At 48.4% G+C, this 14462-nt stretch overlaps 1 protein-coding gene and 1 pseudogene across 1 annotated transcript in view; one reads left to right on the top strand and one right to left on the bottom strand.

Moving 5' to 3' along the window:
- Positions 1–14462, top strand: part of TCF7L1 (transcription factor 7 like 1) — a 174159-nt gene that overhangs the window by 115506 nt on the left and 44191 nt on the right. The gene's annotated exons all lie outside the window — the stretch shown is intronic.
- Positions 12967–13419, bottom strand: LOC101152709 (small nuclear ribonucleoprotein E-like; annotated as a pseudogene).

Genomic DNA, 14462 nt, shown 5'->3' with positions numbered 1-14462 from the left:
TCTTCCAGCAACCCGTGCCTCCTCCCAGACTCTGCAATCCTGTGGGTGCTCCATAAATACTTGTTGACTGACTTGACTCATTCCCTTGGGGAGGGAAAAAAAAACTGGAGGAAGTAGGGAAAGGGGGAGTGAACTTGGTTTTCTGTCTCTCGTAAGTATCATAAGGAAATACCTAGCCTAATGTCTGTTGGCAGACTATGACTGTTTGCGTTCTACAAAGTAGCATTTGAAATTTTAGTTTTTATTTTTCACTAGTTGCAGTTTTTCTCTTTGTGTGCTGAATGCAGAAAGTAGTTCCCTTTGGAATTTCCAACTGGGAACCCAGCAGGAGAACCAGCTGCTGCCGCTGCCACTACTGCTAAGGAAAAAGTGGTCCCTCGCTGGCCTGTGCTGGTGTGGGCCCTGATTCTCGTGCAGTTACCCTTGCATGGGTGAGCAGAGACCTGGGTATTTGCTCTGGCGACACCCAGTTTTTGATTGTTTACAGGCTGGGTTTTCCCTAGTTGTTCAGCTGTGAGAATCTGAGGATATATTTGTTCTTTCCTAATTGCATCCTGTGCCTCTTTCCTTTTTTTCCCTCCAGAAGTGGAAGGCATTTTTCTGCCTTGACAAAATGTACCAGGCCAAGGGGCCTGTTGTACTCCAAAACCCCTCTTCTCAAGGTGACCTCAGTTGCCACTCACCTGCTTTTCTGGGGGTCTGCGGAACCTTCCTCACAGCCTGCACAACTGTCTCCCTTAAGAACCCTTCCTGGTACAAAGCCTCCATAAAACTCATTTGCTCTTGAGTCTTAGTTCTGGTGGAACATATCCCTGAGTTTTTGCACACTGGGCCTCCATCCAGGCCTTTTCCTGGGAGAGTAGAAAACCCATGGGCTCTGTGGGGTGGGGAAAAGCCCTCAGTTCTGGGTCTGGAAGCATCATCAGTTGCAGCCATGAGCAAGGTTTTGCCATTCTGTGCCTCAGTTTCCTCATCTGTGAAAAGGTGATAACACTATTTCTTTATCCCACTATGTTGTTCTGAGGATTAAGTGAGTTTGCAGTGTAAAGACATAGACATAGGGACAGAGAAAGGTAACATTTGTTATTGTTGTTTTTCTGTAACATTTGTGTCTAATGCAGTGGACTGTGTGCCCAATAAATGAGTCCTTTAAATTAATGATAGAAAGAGAAGTGGGGAAATGGGTTATAAGCAGTGATGTACTGGTAAATATTTAACAGTCAGCTCCTGGTGGGGAGGATTGTGCTCTGATTAGTGTTTGCCAATTTCCATGATGTAAATACTCTCCCTGTGGCTGATTTCAAGCTACCAACGTGACATCACTGAACACTGAGTTTGAAGGAGATGCCAGTACACCAGTGCCAGCTGCTCTGGTCCACTACTGGAAGGCATCTGCAATAGACCAAAGCCATAAGGCACCCATCACCCCTGGCCTTCTCACCTTGCCACACACAGGAATTGGTAACTGGGCCTTTTAAAAAAGCACTCGGTAATATATTAAATATTAAACATAGACTAGCTCAAAAGTGAGAATTTTTTTTTTTTCTTGAGACGGAGTCTCACTCTGTCGCCCAGGCTGGAGTGCAGTGGTGCTATCTCGGCTCACTGCAACCTCCACCTCCCAGGTTCAAGCGATTCTCGTGCCTCAGCCTCCTGAGTAGCTGGAATTACAGGCGCCGGCCACCATGCCCGGCTAATTTTTGTATTTTTAGTAGAGACAGGGTTTCGCCATGTTGGCCAGGCTGGTCTCGAACTCCTGGCCTCAAATGATCACCCACCTCAGCCTCCCAAAGTGGTAGGATTACAGGCGTGATCCACCATGCCCAGCCGAAAAATGAGATTTTTAATAAGCCTGGCTAGCTTTGTATTACACTATTTTGTGTTTCGTGTATGTTAAAAGCTCCCAAGTTGTGCCGTCCCCTGCAAAGAAAGCCCTGAATGCACAGAATTAGGCACATCTTGAGGACAGATAACCTTTGAGAGACCTTTCAGAGCCGCTAAAGAAAGGCAAAGGAGAAACTGTAGTCTCGGAGAATGCTTAGTGTTCAGACTGAGCAGCAAAAAGGTGTTAAAGAAGTAATTAACAGCTGGATTCTAAATAGCAGCTAAGAGTTAGAGGCCTGAGAAACATGGTCTGAGGCCACCAGAAGGTGGGAGAGAGATAAACCAGCCTATATTTAGGAGTTAAACAGATGGCAGGATCAGGGCCCTACTTTGTATTTAGGAGGTTTGTGTGGTTTGTTTACTTGGGTTTTGTTTTTTGCTGTAACTAATTTAACAATTTAGAAGTGGAAAGAAAAATTAACCAATTTATCTTGCTGTCTGAATAATGTTTTGCAATAACCAAGAATAGGTCAGTGGACCAAGTGGGTAGGTCACTGCCCTGCTTAATGACCCATATCCGGATATTATTATGTCTAAATGATAATCAGCACTCATTTCTATGCACACAAAGAGAAGCTTGTGAGGAAGAAATAAAAAGCCTTTGCCTTTATTGTGTACAGTATATAGTGTAAACAGTAGGGGTCTAATACATGTTTGTTTCCATAAAGGCTTTTTCTAGGAGCTGTGATCAGCAAGGGGAAAGGACCTGCCTAAAGTCACCACACTGCTAATTGGGGTCGAGTTAGAACCCAAGTCTCTGGGCCCCGCTTGAGGCTGTTTACCTCTTCAGGACAGAAGGGACCAGCTGGATATAAGAGCTGAAGGAGAGAGACCAGACCAGAGCGTCTATTCAGGTCACTCTTGTAAATCGCCACTTTTTGATAGTTCCCTGTGACTGGCATCTGATTGAGAAAATGTGACAAGAAGCTACCTACTGCTTGCCCCTTAAACTAGCTGACAGTTTCCCATTCAAATTCAGATTGCAATTCAGAGACACTCTAGGCTAGGTGCAGTGGCTCACGCCTGTAATCCCAGTACTTTGGGAGGCGGAGGCAGGCAGATCACTTGAGTCTCAGGAGTTTGAGACCAGCCTGGGCAACACAGCAAAACCCCATCACTACAAACGATACAAAAAATTAGCCAGGCGTGGTGGCACGTACCTGTAATCCTAGCCACTTGGGAGGCTGAGGTGGGAGGATCACTTGAACCCAGGAGGTCGAGACTTCAGTGAGCTGTGATTGCGCCACTGCACTCCAGCCTGGGCAACAGAGTAAGATCCTCTCTCAAAACACACACACACACTCACACTCCAGATGCTTCTCTGCTGCTGTGTGTGCATTGGGTGGTACAGTGACAAGAGGGCTGGGGGAGGCAGGTATCACAGAAAGGACTCTGAGGGAAGTGAGTGGTGCACCCAGGGAAACTGAGGCCATGGGTGGTCCTCCCACATCCTCCCCACAGGCTAGCTGATGCCTCTGGCCTCTCAGTTGTTTTCGTCTAAGGAAACTTATTTTGAAGCCATATTCATGGCAGCTGTAGATACCCACCCCTGAGCATTCGCAGGACTTGTAGATAATTCACCTACGTGGTCTCGGGCAGTTATACCCTGTGATAATTTATAGCCACCCGTTCAGGCAGACAATTCCACATGAGCATTTGCTATCACTCTACTACCCTGACCCAAGCCTCGGTGTGACCCCTCTGCGTGGCCTCTCCAAAAGAGATCCCTTCCCTGGGAGTTTGGGGAGTCCCTGACTCCCAGGAGAGTAGCAAAGCCAAGAAGGGGGAAATAAAAGACCACAAAAGAGCGGTGTGTTTTGAAGGAATGAATGTTTTCTACAGCCCATTTCCAAAGAACAGTCTAGAAATGCTTGCACACAAACAGTGTCATCAGAGTAAGTGTGTGGTTTCCAAGCAGCCCCTACCACAAGCTCCCCGAGGCCTGTGCCTGCCAGGGAGCCCAACCTCAGCACCTAGTATCCAGCTCCCCAGGGAAACTGTTCTGAGCATTAGTCCTCCCTTCTCTGAGCCCAGAACGGCAGGCTGCAACTTCTAGGGTTGAATGGATGGCAGCTCAAGGAAACAGAACGGCTTTCTGGTTTTAAAACCTCAGAAAACCTAAAAACTTGATCTCTATTGCTTACTTGAGGAAATTTTAGGCCCTTTCTCAGACGGCCTAAAATTAGACCTTCGCCACTCCCAACCAAAGCATGTCATGACGTGGAAGAAGGTGGTCCCTGACCTAATGACCCATTTCTGTAAAAATGAGGTAGGATGTGTAGACAGTGCAATAAGACTATGGAACAACAGACCGTGAGCCAGTGTCACCTTAAATGTAAACATTAGGGATCTAGGCTTCTGAAGAAATGTTGGAAAGCCTATTAAACCACATAGGTTTGGGATTTTTCATTGTGTAGCAGACATATGGCTTAGTGTTTGATTTAAAAAATAGGATGTTGGTGGCCATTTTCATGAATAGTTTGACAGCCGGTCAGAAGGGTAATTGTCGTTTTACCTAAACGCAACTGCTGTTGTTTGTAAGGACAGAAACCTGCTCGCGGGGGCAGGGAGGTCTGGTCTGTTGGCTGTTTGACCCATCTGGTTACAACCTCCATGCTTGGTCCTGAGTAGGCTGGTTCATGCTGGCAAGTCAATGCAGAAATATTGATCAGGTTCCTACTAATTGCAAGGATTGGGTTGAACGTTGCAGTAGGTAAGTAAAAGATGAGTGAGGCCATGACCTTATATAGGAACGGTCTGTTTCCTGGTCCACCAGAGCAACAACACAAGTAGTGGAACTGATCTCAAGGCAGGGACAGGTTAGTGTCACAACAGAAGAACAGTGAGCTTTGGAGCCTCAAAGAAAGAGGGGCCATCTCCCTGTCCTTAAAAGAAATATTCCTCCTTTTTACTACCATTTTAAGAGTTTACCTACTCCAGGCCCTGTGCATGCTAAGCGTTCACTCAGTTAAACCACCACACAATCTTAGGAACTGGATTATACTAATACTTTTTCAACATGTGGGAGCTGAGGCTCAGAAAGATTAACTTTAGATCAAGGTAACAACTGGTAAGGGGTACAGTCAGGATTCAGTCCTAGCTCAGCCAGACCCCACTGTCATCTGTGACCTTGCAGTGGGGCAGGGAGTGGCAGCAGGAGACTGAGTGGGAGCCCTTGGGTCTTTGGGATGGTTTCACCTTTGGAAGATCCAGGCCCCTCTTGCCATGAGAGCCCCATGAAGGGCTCATGGCCTGGAGCGGGTGGGAGGGCAGGAAGCCCAGCTGGGCACGGAGCAGCTGGAGGAGTGCCTTATTTGAGGCTGCTCTCGCATCATCTCATTAGGGATAATCATTTGTAGACTTGCTGCCACTGCAAACCATCAGCCCCGCTCAAATTTTCCCTGCAGCAGTGATGATGAAGTGATTCCTTAGCAGAACTGCTGGGTAACACAATTAATTCAGACTTGGGGTGGATGTTAGTGTGAATTAGGGGGTCTTCTGAATTATAAAACCTTTCAAAAGGAGCACAGGTTTATTGCTTCTGAACTTCACCAGGAACTGAAGCCAGACTGGCAAGGGGGCTCCCTGGACGAAGTCCTCTGTGTGTCCCTTGTAGGTCAGTGGTGCTTTTTCCTGCATTGGGGGGCTTGAAGGTTGTTTCATAGCCATTTAGATATTCCCCTTGGAGTCTTGCTTGCAATTAATCTGTACTGTCTGTAAAAAGGGTTTGCCTAGCAAAGGTAAACTCCAGCACCCTGATCCACATTAATGAGTTTTGCCTGTGTAAACCACGTTAATTGTGGTTGTTGCTTTTTAATTGTCCTTAAGTTTCTTGTATGTTAACTGCTCCAGGCTAGAACTCTGGTTTCTGTTTCCGTTGGGGGCTCTATTCTCATTCCTACCCAAATAGCCTCGCCAATCTGCACTGAGATCTGCTGCCCTGCCCCCACCCTGTCTGGCATTAGTACTAAGAAGAGAATGAAGCTCAGAAAAACAGCCTCACTGGCCTAGATGAGGAGGCACAGGTATGTGGGGAAAACATGAGTGGAAGCCACAAGGTCTTCTGAGGGTCTGGAACTACCAGGTCAAGAGAAGAAAGACTTCAGATTGTCACTGTTGGATGTCTTAATATGAGGAAGGACTCAAACAGAGCTGTCCGCAGCTGCAACTGGCTGTCTTGAGAGGTGGTGACCTTTCTCGATAAGGGTGGAAACTGTAGCCAGACAACTACTTGGTGAAGCAGCATACAGAGAGATCGCCCTTCTGATGATGCGCCCAGTCTGAGGCCTCGCTGAGATGGCCTCAAGAGTGTGTCTTGAGCTGGTTAGAAACTTACCATCCTGGGCCCCACGACACACCTCTTGACCCAGACTGCATCTTAACAGGATCCTCAGCTAATGCATGCGGTTGTTCACTTCCAGGGCCTCTGGTTCCGGACCAGTGTGCATGAGCATCACCTGGAGGAGATTTTTAATACAAATGCAGGGGCTGAGCTGCTGGCCTAGGACATAGAAGGACCATTCCCATATCTCACAGTCCAGCTGTCTCCCCATTCCCTCCCCCCTACATGCTGTTGTGTTTCCAAGTTCATGCCTGTGTGCACACCTGCGCACAAGGGAATAGGAAAATGGCTTTGATGTATGGAATCATGTCTACAAGCTGCTTCAGTCAGGGGCCCTTCTTGCTGAGAGACCAGGCAGCTTTCCCAGGGAGCCCCAGGGCAGGGGCCTAAGGCACCTGCTTCCTGTTCTGTCCCCTGAGAGCTCCGCTTTGCCGGGAGAAAGGAGAAGCCTAAACAGGGTGGGCTGGGTCTGCGAGGCCTGCCTAGGGCTGCCCTCTGCCTTCCCAGCCCTTCAGTCCCTGATCCTTTTGGGCCCCTCCTAGGCCAGAATGTCCCAGATTAGATGGGGTGGGGAGGGTGTCTTCTGGTTGCTGTAGGCCTGCATTAGGGGAGTATCCCCTCTGGTCCCACGTGGGGCAGGTGCCCAGAGCCAGGAATGAGCCGCCTGTGGTGATTCCTGTGTGTCTGGAGTCCAGGAGTCCCTTGCACTGTTGGCCAGTGGTCACTGTGCAGTGATTGACTGGGCTCAGTGTCTGTAGCTTTTGTCTGAGCCCCTTGCACCCCTCCCCGGGGATCATTGTCTGAGTTGGTGGATGTTAATCTGCAGCCCCTGAGAAGCTGCCTGGCAAATGGGAGGTTAATGTGCAAACAGCGGGGAGCATTGTCCATGTGTGAGGCTGGACAGCAAGTGGGAGGGAAATAGTTAAAAATCCTATTCATGGCTCAGGAGGGGAGGAGGGGTGGGCGCAGGAGCAGGCCCGGCCTTGTGCTAATCTTGCTGGAATGTAACTAGTTCGGGCAGTTTCTGGCTTCGATGTGCTTTGGGGCCGGTTGGCGTCCCCCGCCCCCACCCAACCCAGTTCATCGATGGTGCGTCCGCGCGCCGAAGGCTGCTCTTTGTGTTCTCTGCAGCCACAGCTTAGAAGCGTCCGAGTCAGACTGCTTTCAGTTGTAAGGATGGGGAGGGAGGAAGCTCAGCGAGGCAGTTGTGTTATCCACGGTGGGAGAATCCACAGGCTCTTTCTCTGTTGGAGGATTTGGGTGGGGGAAGGGAATGGGCAGAAGAGAATGCTCAAGGAGAAAGACCCTAAACCTGTTGGGTCAGGCTGCTCAGCTGCCTAGAGGCCTGGGAATGCCTAGGGGGAAGCCCCTGCTTCCGGACACACAATCAATTACATATAACAGTGGGGCCTTGTGTGTGTAGGCGGGACACTGGGAGGGGTCAGCTCACAGCTCATGTTTTAATGCTTTACAAGGAGAGTGTGTTCATGCATTGCTTCTGCAACTTATAATCAATTTAAAACATTCTACATCTTGATCTAGGCTGGTGGTTACATTGATATTTACATATTGGGCCAGGTTTGGTGGCTCATGCCTGTAATTTGGGAGGCCGAGGTGGGTGGATCACCTGAGGTGTCAGGAGTTCGAGACCAGCCTGGCCAACATGGCGAAACCATCTCTAATAAAAATACAAAAATTAGCTGGGTGTGGTGGCGGGCATCTGTAATCCCAGCCACTCGGGAAGCTGAGGCAGGAGAATCACTTGAACCTGGGAAGCAGAGTTTGCACTGAGCTGAGAGCGCACCATTGCACTCCAGCCTGGGTGACAGAGTGAGACTCTTGTCTTAAAAAAAAAAAAAATTACATATTAAAAATTCACTAGAGCCTGGGCAACGTAGTGAGACCCCCATCTCTACAAAAGTTTTAAGAATTAGCTGGGTGTAGTGGCACATGCCTGTGGTCTCAGCTACTCGAGAGGCTGAATCAGGAGGATTGCTTGAGCCCAGGAGTTCGAGGCTACAGTGAGCTCTGATTGAGCCATTGCACCCCAGCCTGGGCAACAGAACAAAATCCTGTCTTAAAGATTCATTGAGTCGCACACGAGATTTGTGTACTTGCTTATATATACATATTACACCTTAGTTTTAAATATTTTAAATTAATTTAAAAAAAGAAAAATCCCTCCTTCCTGACCTACCAAGGCCTTGGCTGGCCAGCACAGCTGCAGGGAGGAAGAACAGGTTCCCCGGCTTAGCTCCAGGGCATCCTCGGACTGCCCGGTGGAGTGGGCGCTGAGCTCCCACACCGCTGTTTGGAAACAGAATGAAGTTGCACAGCAGCCAGATTCTGGGGCTTCCCCACCCAAGTTTGCCACTTTGCTCACGGGATTTGAAGAAAGCATCAAAGGCAGCAGCTTTAGAAAATAGCTCCAAGGGCCCCACTTGAAGTGAGGTCACCTTCTCAGCTCACAGAGGGCTGTGGTGCCAGCTGCTGGCCACACATGCCCACGGGGCTGCTCTGGCCCTGCCTGACCCTGACTGGCTTCCCCTTGCATCCCCTGGGGAGCCCACGCCCACTGCACAGCATACCCACCAGGTGCTGCTGCCCTCCTGAACTCTGTGGGACATGCTGCTGCCCGCATGGGGACTGCCCCGGAAGCAGGACCCTGGATTTCTCCTCTGCTACCTGCCCCCTCCCGCCACGTAGTGAGGGTTCCACATTATGAATGTCATGGTTCCTTCCGGCTCTTGATTTTCCATGATTCGGGATCAGGAAATGATTTTCCTCTGAGTATTTTTAGGCCATGAGACTCAGTATAACAGTCAAATCCTGGCTCCACAACCCCTAGCTGTGTGGCCTTGGATAAATTAAAATCTCTCTAATCTTAGTTTCCTCATATGTGAAATGGGAATAACAACAATACTAAACTCAGTAGGGCTGATGAGGATTAAGTGGAAACCAGACTAATGTTGTATTCATTATCTGGGATAAAGGTTAGCCTGTATCTTCATAATCAAAACCACACGACACAGTGTGCCTCACAGTCCAGTGAGCCAAATCCTTGCCTGTGCACACTGTACCCTTAGACCTGAGCAGGGGGGCCTGCATTGGACCCTACTTTGGAGGGCCCTGCTCTGACCACCCTGGCCACTTCCTTCCTGACCAGGCCAGGAATCCACGGAGCTGAGGATCCAAAGAATGGGATCCTGAGGCTTGAGAGCCTGCCTGCCTCTTCCCTGGACGTGCACCAAGCCACTGGTGTGCACACCTATAGGTTGAGATGGGGGGCTCGCGTTTGCCTGGGGCTGAGCTTTGATGGGGGTGCTGAGATATCTGGGATGTTTCCATGTGTGGTCCCAAGACCTCGTAGGACAAGGTGGAACTGGGAATGGTGGGGGTGCCAGATGAGGCTCTCTTACCACCACCGCATTCTGGTACAGAACCCAGGAGTCTGGGAATTCTAAATTCGAGCCTGGCCTTTTCATAGCATTCATATTTGTCAAGGGAGGAGGAGAGAATGTATTTAACAGTTTGTCAGCTTGAGTTATAACTTTTACATGTGTAAGCGTATGGGCTTGCATCTATGTTCTTGTCCCAAACCCTGCAGATACTGGGGTCTGGGGGGCTGTCTGCATGCCCTTCGTTCCCCAGTGGGTGACCATCACTGACCTCTGAGACTTAAGACAAATTGTAGCCATGCACGCCTCCGAAGGCGTCTTTAGGAAAACAGTGTCGTAGGTCCTTTCAGTTCAAAACCCTTGCTTATTTATTAATATGAATACGTTGGTTCTAGAATAGAGCCTTGCCCTGTGGAAATTGCCATCTGTACTCTTCGAGGTCTAGCTCAGATCCCACCTCTTGGCCTAACTCTGCAATACCCCCACACTCAGTGACACCCCCACTCTATGACATTTACCATTTGGGACAGAAGCCCTGTCCTCCCCACCTATAGCTGAGGCCACCTCCCAAGACACATTGTCATTCTGTCCCCCACAGCACCACACACAGTGGCTGCGCATGGTGGATGCACAGTGAGTATTTGTGGAATGAGCGGCCGAGCCGCTGCAGACTGATGAGTGTTCTGCTCTGTCAGTAAGCGCCCCCCCAATCCCCGTGTAAACATATTCAGATCCTAAAGAAGATCAGGCAGCCACCCTTTAAAAAGCCCGATAAACCCAACCTTCATTTGTATTATCTTTGGGCAGGGTTTGCTTGGGAATTCGTATCTGTAGGAAATCTTAGTGCTCGCTGCTGAGAGGCAAATTGTTCGCATTCATTTGTTCTTTCAGTGGTTTGGCCCTATAAAGCAGAGGGCTGGCCTGAGGGAAAATTGTGAAAGAATCTGAGTTTGTCTTCGGGGTAGAAATTAAACAGCTTCTCTAGGCCTTGCCCTCAAACTTCAGCCCTGTTTACTATTGAAGATTGTGTGTCTCAAGGGGTAAAGAGAGCCGTGGGATAATGGAGACTGAAAAAATGTTGCGATTTAGCCATTTTGTTTTCTTTTTTCCTTGGAGAATAATCTTTTGGGAAAAACTTGGATAGAGACCCTTTGAGCCATACAATTTTTTAAAGTTGAATTCAAGCCTCTAGTCATGGCTTGATTCATTTTTTTCTGAACAATGAACAAAGAAATGCTGGTAGAGAGCCTTGAAATGCGGGGATGTTGAATGAGGAAAGGAAAAAGGAGGGCCGTGAGTGTTCTGAGCACTGGCTGGACCCTGCAGAAGCTTCCGATCATTCTGGAGGTCTCCAGAACTTGGTGGCTGGGACACCAGATACTGTGCATATGTGAGGGGAGGGCCTCTGAGAACTCCCAAGAGGCCCCCAGCAGCCCCCCCCCCAACTGACCTTTCACAGTTGGCACTAAACTGCAGGCTTATCTCCTTTCTCCATTTCCAGGACTGCAAATTGCAGCACCTGGAACTAAGACATCCCTGGAGGGCAGGCCTTCCAAACTCACCCCCATTGATTAAGGCAAACACTGCTTCATCCACAATGTTACAGTAACATCAGCAAGAAGAAATGATGATCATAGCTGATAGCTGTCAAGTGCTTACAGCGAACCAGATGCTTCTGGGTGCCCTTCTCTGTTTAATCTTGGTATGGCAGTGTACGTTGGCAGGGGACTGGAATTTAAGCAAAAGAAGAAATACTGATGTTTCCAATTCATCATTTAAAGAGACCTTGTACGTGGCCGGACGCAGTGGCTCACGTCTGTAATCCCAACATTTTGGGAGGTTGAGGCGGGCAGATTGCTTGAGCCCAGGAGTTCAAGACCAGCCTGGGCAACATAGTGAGACCTCGTCTCTACAATACAGGAAAAAAAAATTAGCAGGGCATGGTGGTGCGTGCATGTAGTCCCAGCTACCCGGTGGGGACTGAGGTAGGAGGATTACTTGAGCCCTGGGAGGTCAAGGCTGCAGTGAGCCAAGATCATGCCACTGCACTCCAACCCCGGTGACAGAGTGAGACCCCATCTCAAAAAAAAAAAAACAAACAAATAGACCTTGTACGTGAGGCCTGGCCATTTGTTAACCCGTGTGAAAGATGTTTCGGTGGCCATTTAATGAACATATGTTGAATAATGTGCTGTACTGTGTACCACAGATACAAAGGGGAAAAAGATACAGAAGGAAAAGAGAAAACTCAGTATCACATACTCAGCCCCTTCTGATAGAACAGGTGTGCCCAAGCAGCAACATCCTAAAATAGTTGTCCTCCACTCTGGGATGTAAAAGAAGTTCTTCTGGGATTTGGTTTTATTACAGTGACCGAGAATTTGCTCTCCCTCAGTTATCATATCTACTGTGACAGGCCCTGCACACGTCCTGTGAGATCCTACCTGCCAAGAACCTGTCTGCCATTTCTCATTAGTATCTTTGTGGTTTGCAGTCACCTGTGTAGAATTTGCACGTATACTCAAGTGTTATTTGTTTTCAATTACTTCCTCAATTATTGCTGGTGTGTGTGTGTGTGTGTGTGTGTGTGTGGTATTTCATAGTCAAAGCTATAAAATGTATTTCCAATAATATTAGTAGAATTTTTTCAGCCCCTAAAACCCACCATAAAAGTTAGCTATAATAACAAGGCCCGTAGGCCTGTACACAAGGGCATGGTTTCTATCGAAGTGTATTACACAGGCCAGACCTCTGGATTCTCCACCTCCAGTGGCTGCTGTTTAAAGCAGGCATTAAAAGGAAGATCATTTCCATGTTTGTAATTATGAAGCATGTGTGTGCTCACGAAGGATACCTCCCTGGACAATGCCTGGAAGAGGACTTTGTGAAGTGGAGGCTGTACATGATTCCACCAGCAAGCATGTGTCTTGACAAAGGTTGTTAAGGACAAGAAGTTGTGCCTTAGCTGTAACCAAAACCCAGCCTAAGCAATCAGGTGAGTTGAAGTAGATGTTGTCAAAGCTAAAAAGAAGCCAAGCGTGGTGGCTCACACCTGTAATCCCAGCACTTTGGGAGGCTGAGGCAGTGGGATTCTTGAAGCCAGGAGTTTGAGACCAGCCTGGGAAACATAGCAAGATCCCATCTGTTAAAAAAAAATTAGCTGGGTGTGGTGATGTGTGCCTGTAGTCCCAGCTACTCAAGAGGCTGAGGTGGGAGGATCGCATGAGCCCAGGAGGCCACAGTGAGCCATGTTCGTGCCACTGCACTCCAGCCTGGGCAACAGAGCAAGACAGCATCTCTCTTTTTTTTTTTTTGTAAGACAAACAATCCCATAGCATTTATTGCCATCTTATAATAACATAAGGGTAATCAAAACAATATGAATAAATGTTCATATTGGACAAAGGACATCTAAAAACAAACTGTATCCTTCTCAACAATTTCTCACTTCATTGATCATTTCTAGCTGGAGACACTTTGTAGCAGAGGAATACCTCCTTTTAGCATGATCCGACCCAGTTGTTTTCTTGCCTTTGTTTTAGAATGACTCTCTTCCGCATCATCTAATAACAAGGTTCATATACTCATTAAAACCAATGATACAGCCTTCTGTCCGCATATTCACTTGCTCATAGAGCCACACCTGAATCTGCGATCTATTTTGTAAGTATCTGAAGATGAGGTTGATGGTCTGCGCCATCACCTTCTGCACTTTCTGGCCCTGGCCATGGTATGCCATGGTGGAATTTCACAAAGAGCACACCCGCACGCTGCCTCTGAGAGCAACTTCCAGAATCAAGACACCGTCTCTTAAAAGAAAAAAAAAAAACTAAAAAGAATAAGATGTAGGCTTAGGGCTTCCTCCCCTGAGGAATTCTTTTGGATCCCTCTGGCCTCTGACAAGCCAAGCAGAATATGGAGAAAGGAGTCCGTAGAGGCTGCTGTCAAGTCCAGGGTAAAAACACGAGCATTTCCAAGCATTTCATCAAGGACTTGTTAAAGATCCAGGTTTGAAGTCTCCAAGGAAGACTTTTTTTAAAGATGTTGCCCAAAGGAAAAGAGATCAAACCAGCAGAATGAATTCCCCATCATATACATGGGGGATACCCAGGAACTCACAGGGTCTCTCTGGAACTCTGAAAGCAATTAGAGAACAAGCATATGGGTTGTGGTCCCTAGAGTTGGAGCCTGATGCCATCCTCCAATAAGTTCTCCAGCAGATTCCCTTTGGAAGGCTACTCATGGACCCGGGAAGAAATGACACCCAAGAGCGAGGAACTAGAGGCTAACACGGGGTACTTGCTATTGCAGTGGCTTCAGATACCCTACCCCTACCCCAAACTTGGGCCAGGCCAGTGGCTATGGAACTCCAGAAAGAAGGGCCTCAGAGAGAGAGAGGGAGAAGGAGAAAGTGTCATCTACATCATGACAGTTGCACCTTTTCCACGTGCAACTGGGGAAAGCTGCGGTCCCTCAGCAGCCCTTTGCCTTCACTTGGGCCAGTGACCAAAGATACCCAGGGTGGTGGTCCAGTCACTGGCAAAAGCATGGCAGCCTTTTGGCAAAAGACTTGGGGGCATAAATAGTGAAACACTCAGAGAATGGAATGATTGGCTGGCTAGAAAATGGATGGAGGGTGTTGTTGGGAATAGGCAGTTGGAGATGGGAAGGGTAGGCCAGGGCTTTAATGCCCACTGAGCAGGCATCGGGAACCACTGGAGCTTTTGTTGGGGGTAGGGTGGGGGGGGAAGTAATGCAATCACAGGAAGGGTGGGCTGGCCTGGGGAGGGGCTGCAGGCAGGAGGGCAGCTCAGAGTCTTTACAGAGGTCCAGGGCAG

Source organism: Gorilla gorilla, chromosome 12 (assembly GCF_029281585.2).
Source record: "Gorilla gorilla gorilla isolate KB3781 chromosome 12, NHGRI_mGorGor1-v2.1_pri, whole genome shotgun sequence".
Classification (NCBI taxonomy): domain Eukaryota; kingdom Metazoa; phylum Chordata; class Mammalia; order Primates; family Hominidae; genus Gorilla; species Gorilla gorilla.
This window is presented reverse-complemented; position numbering and strand designations above follow the sequence as displayed.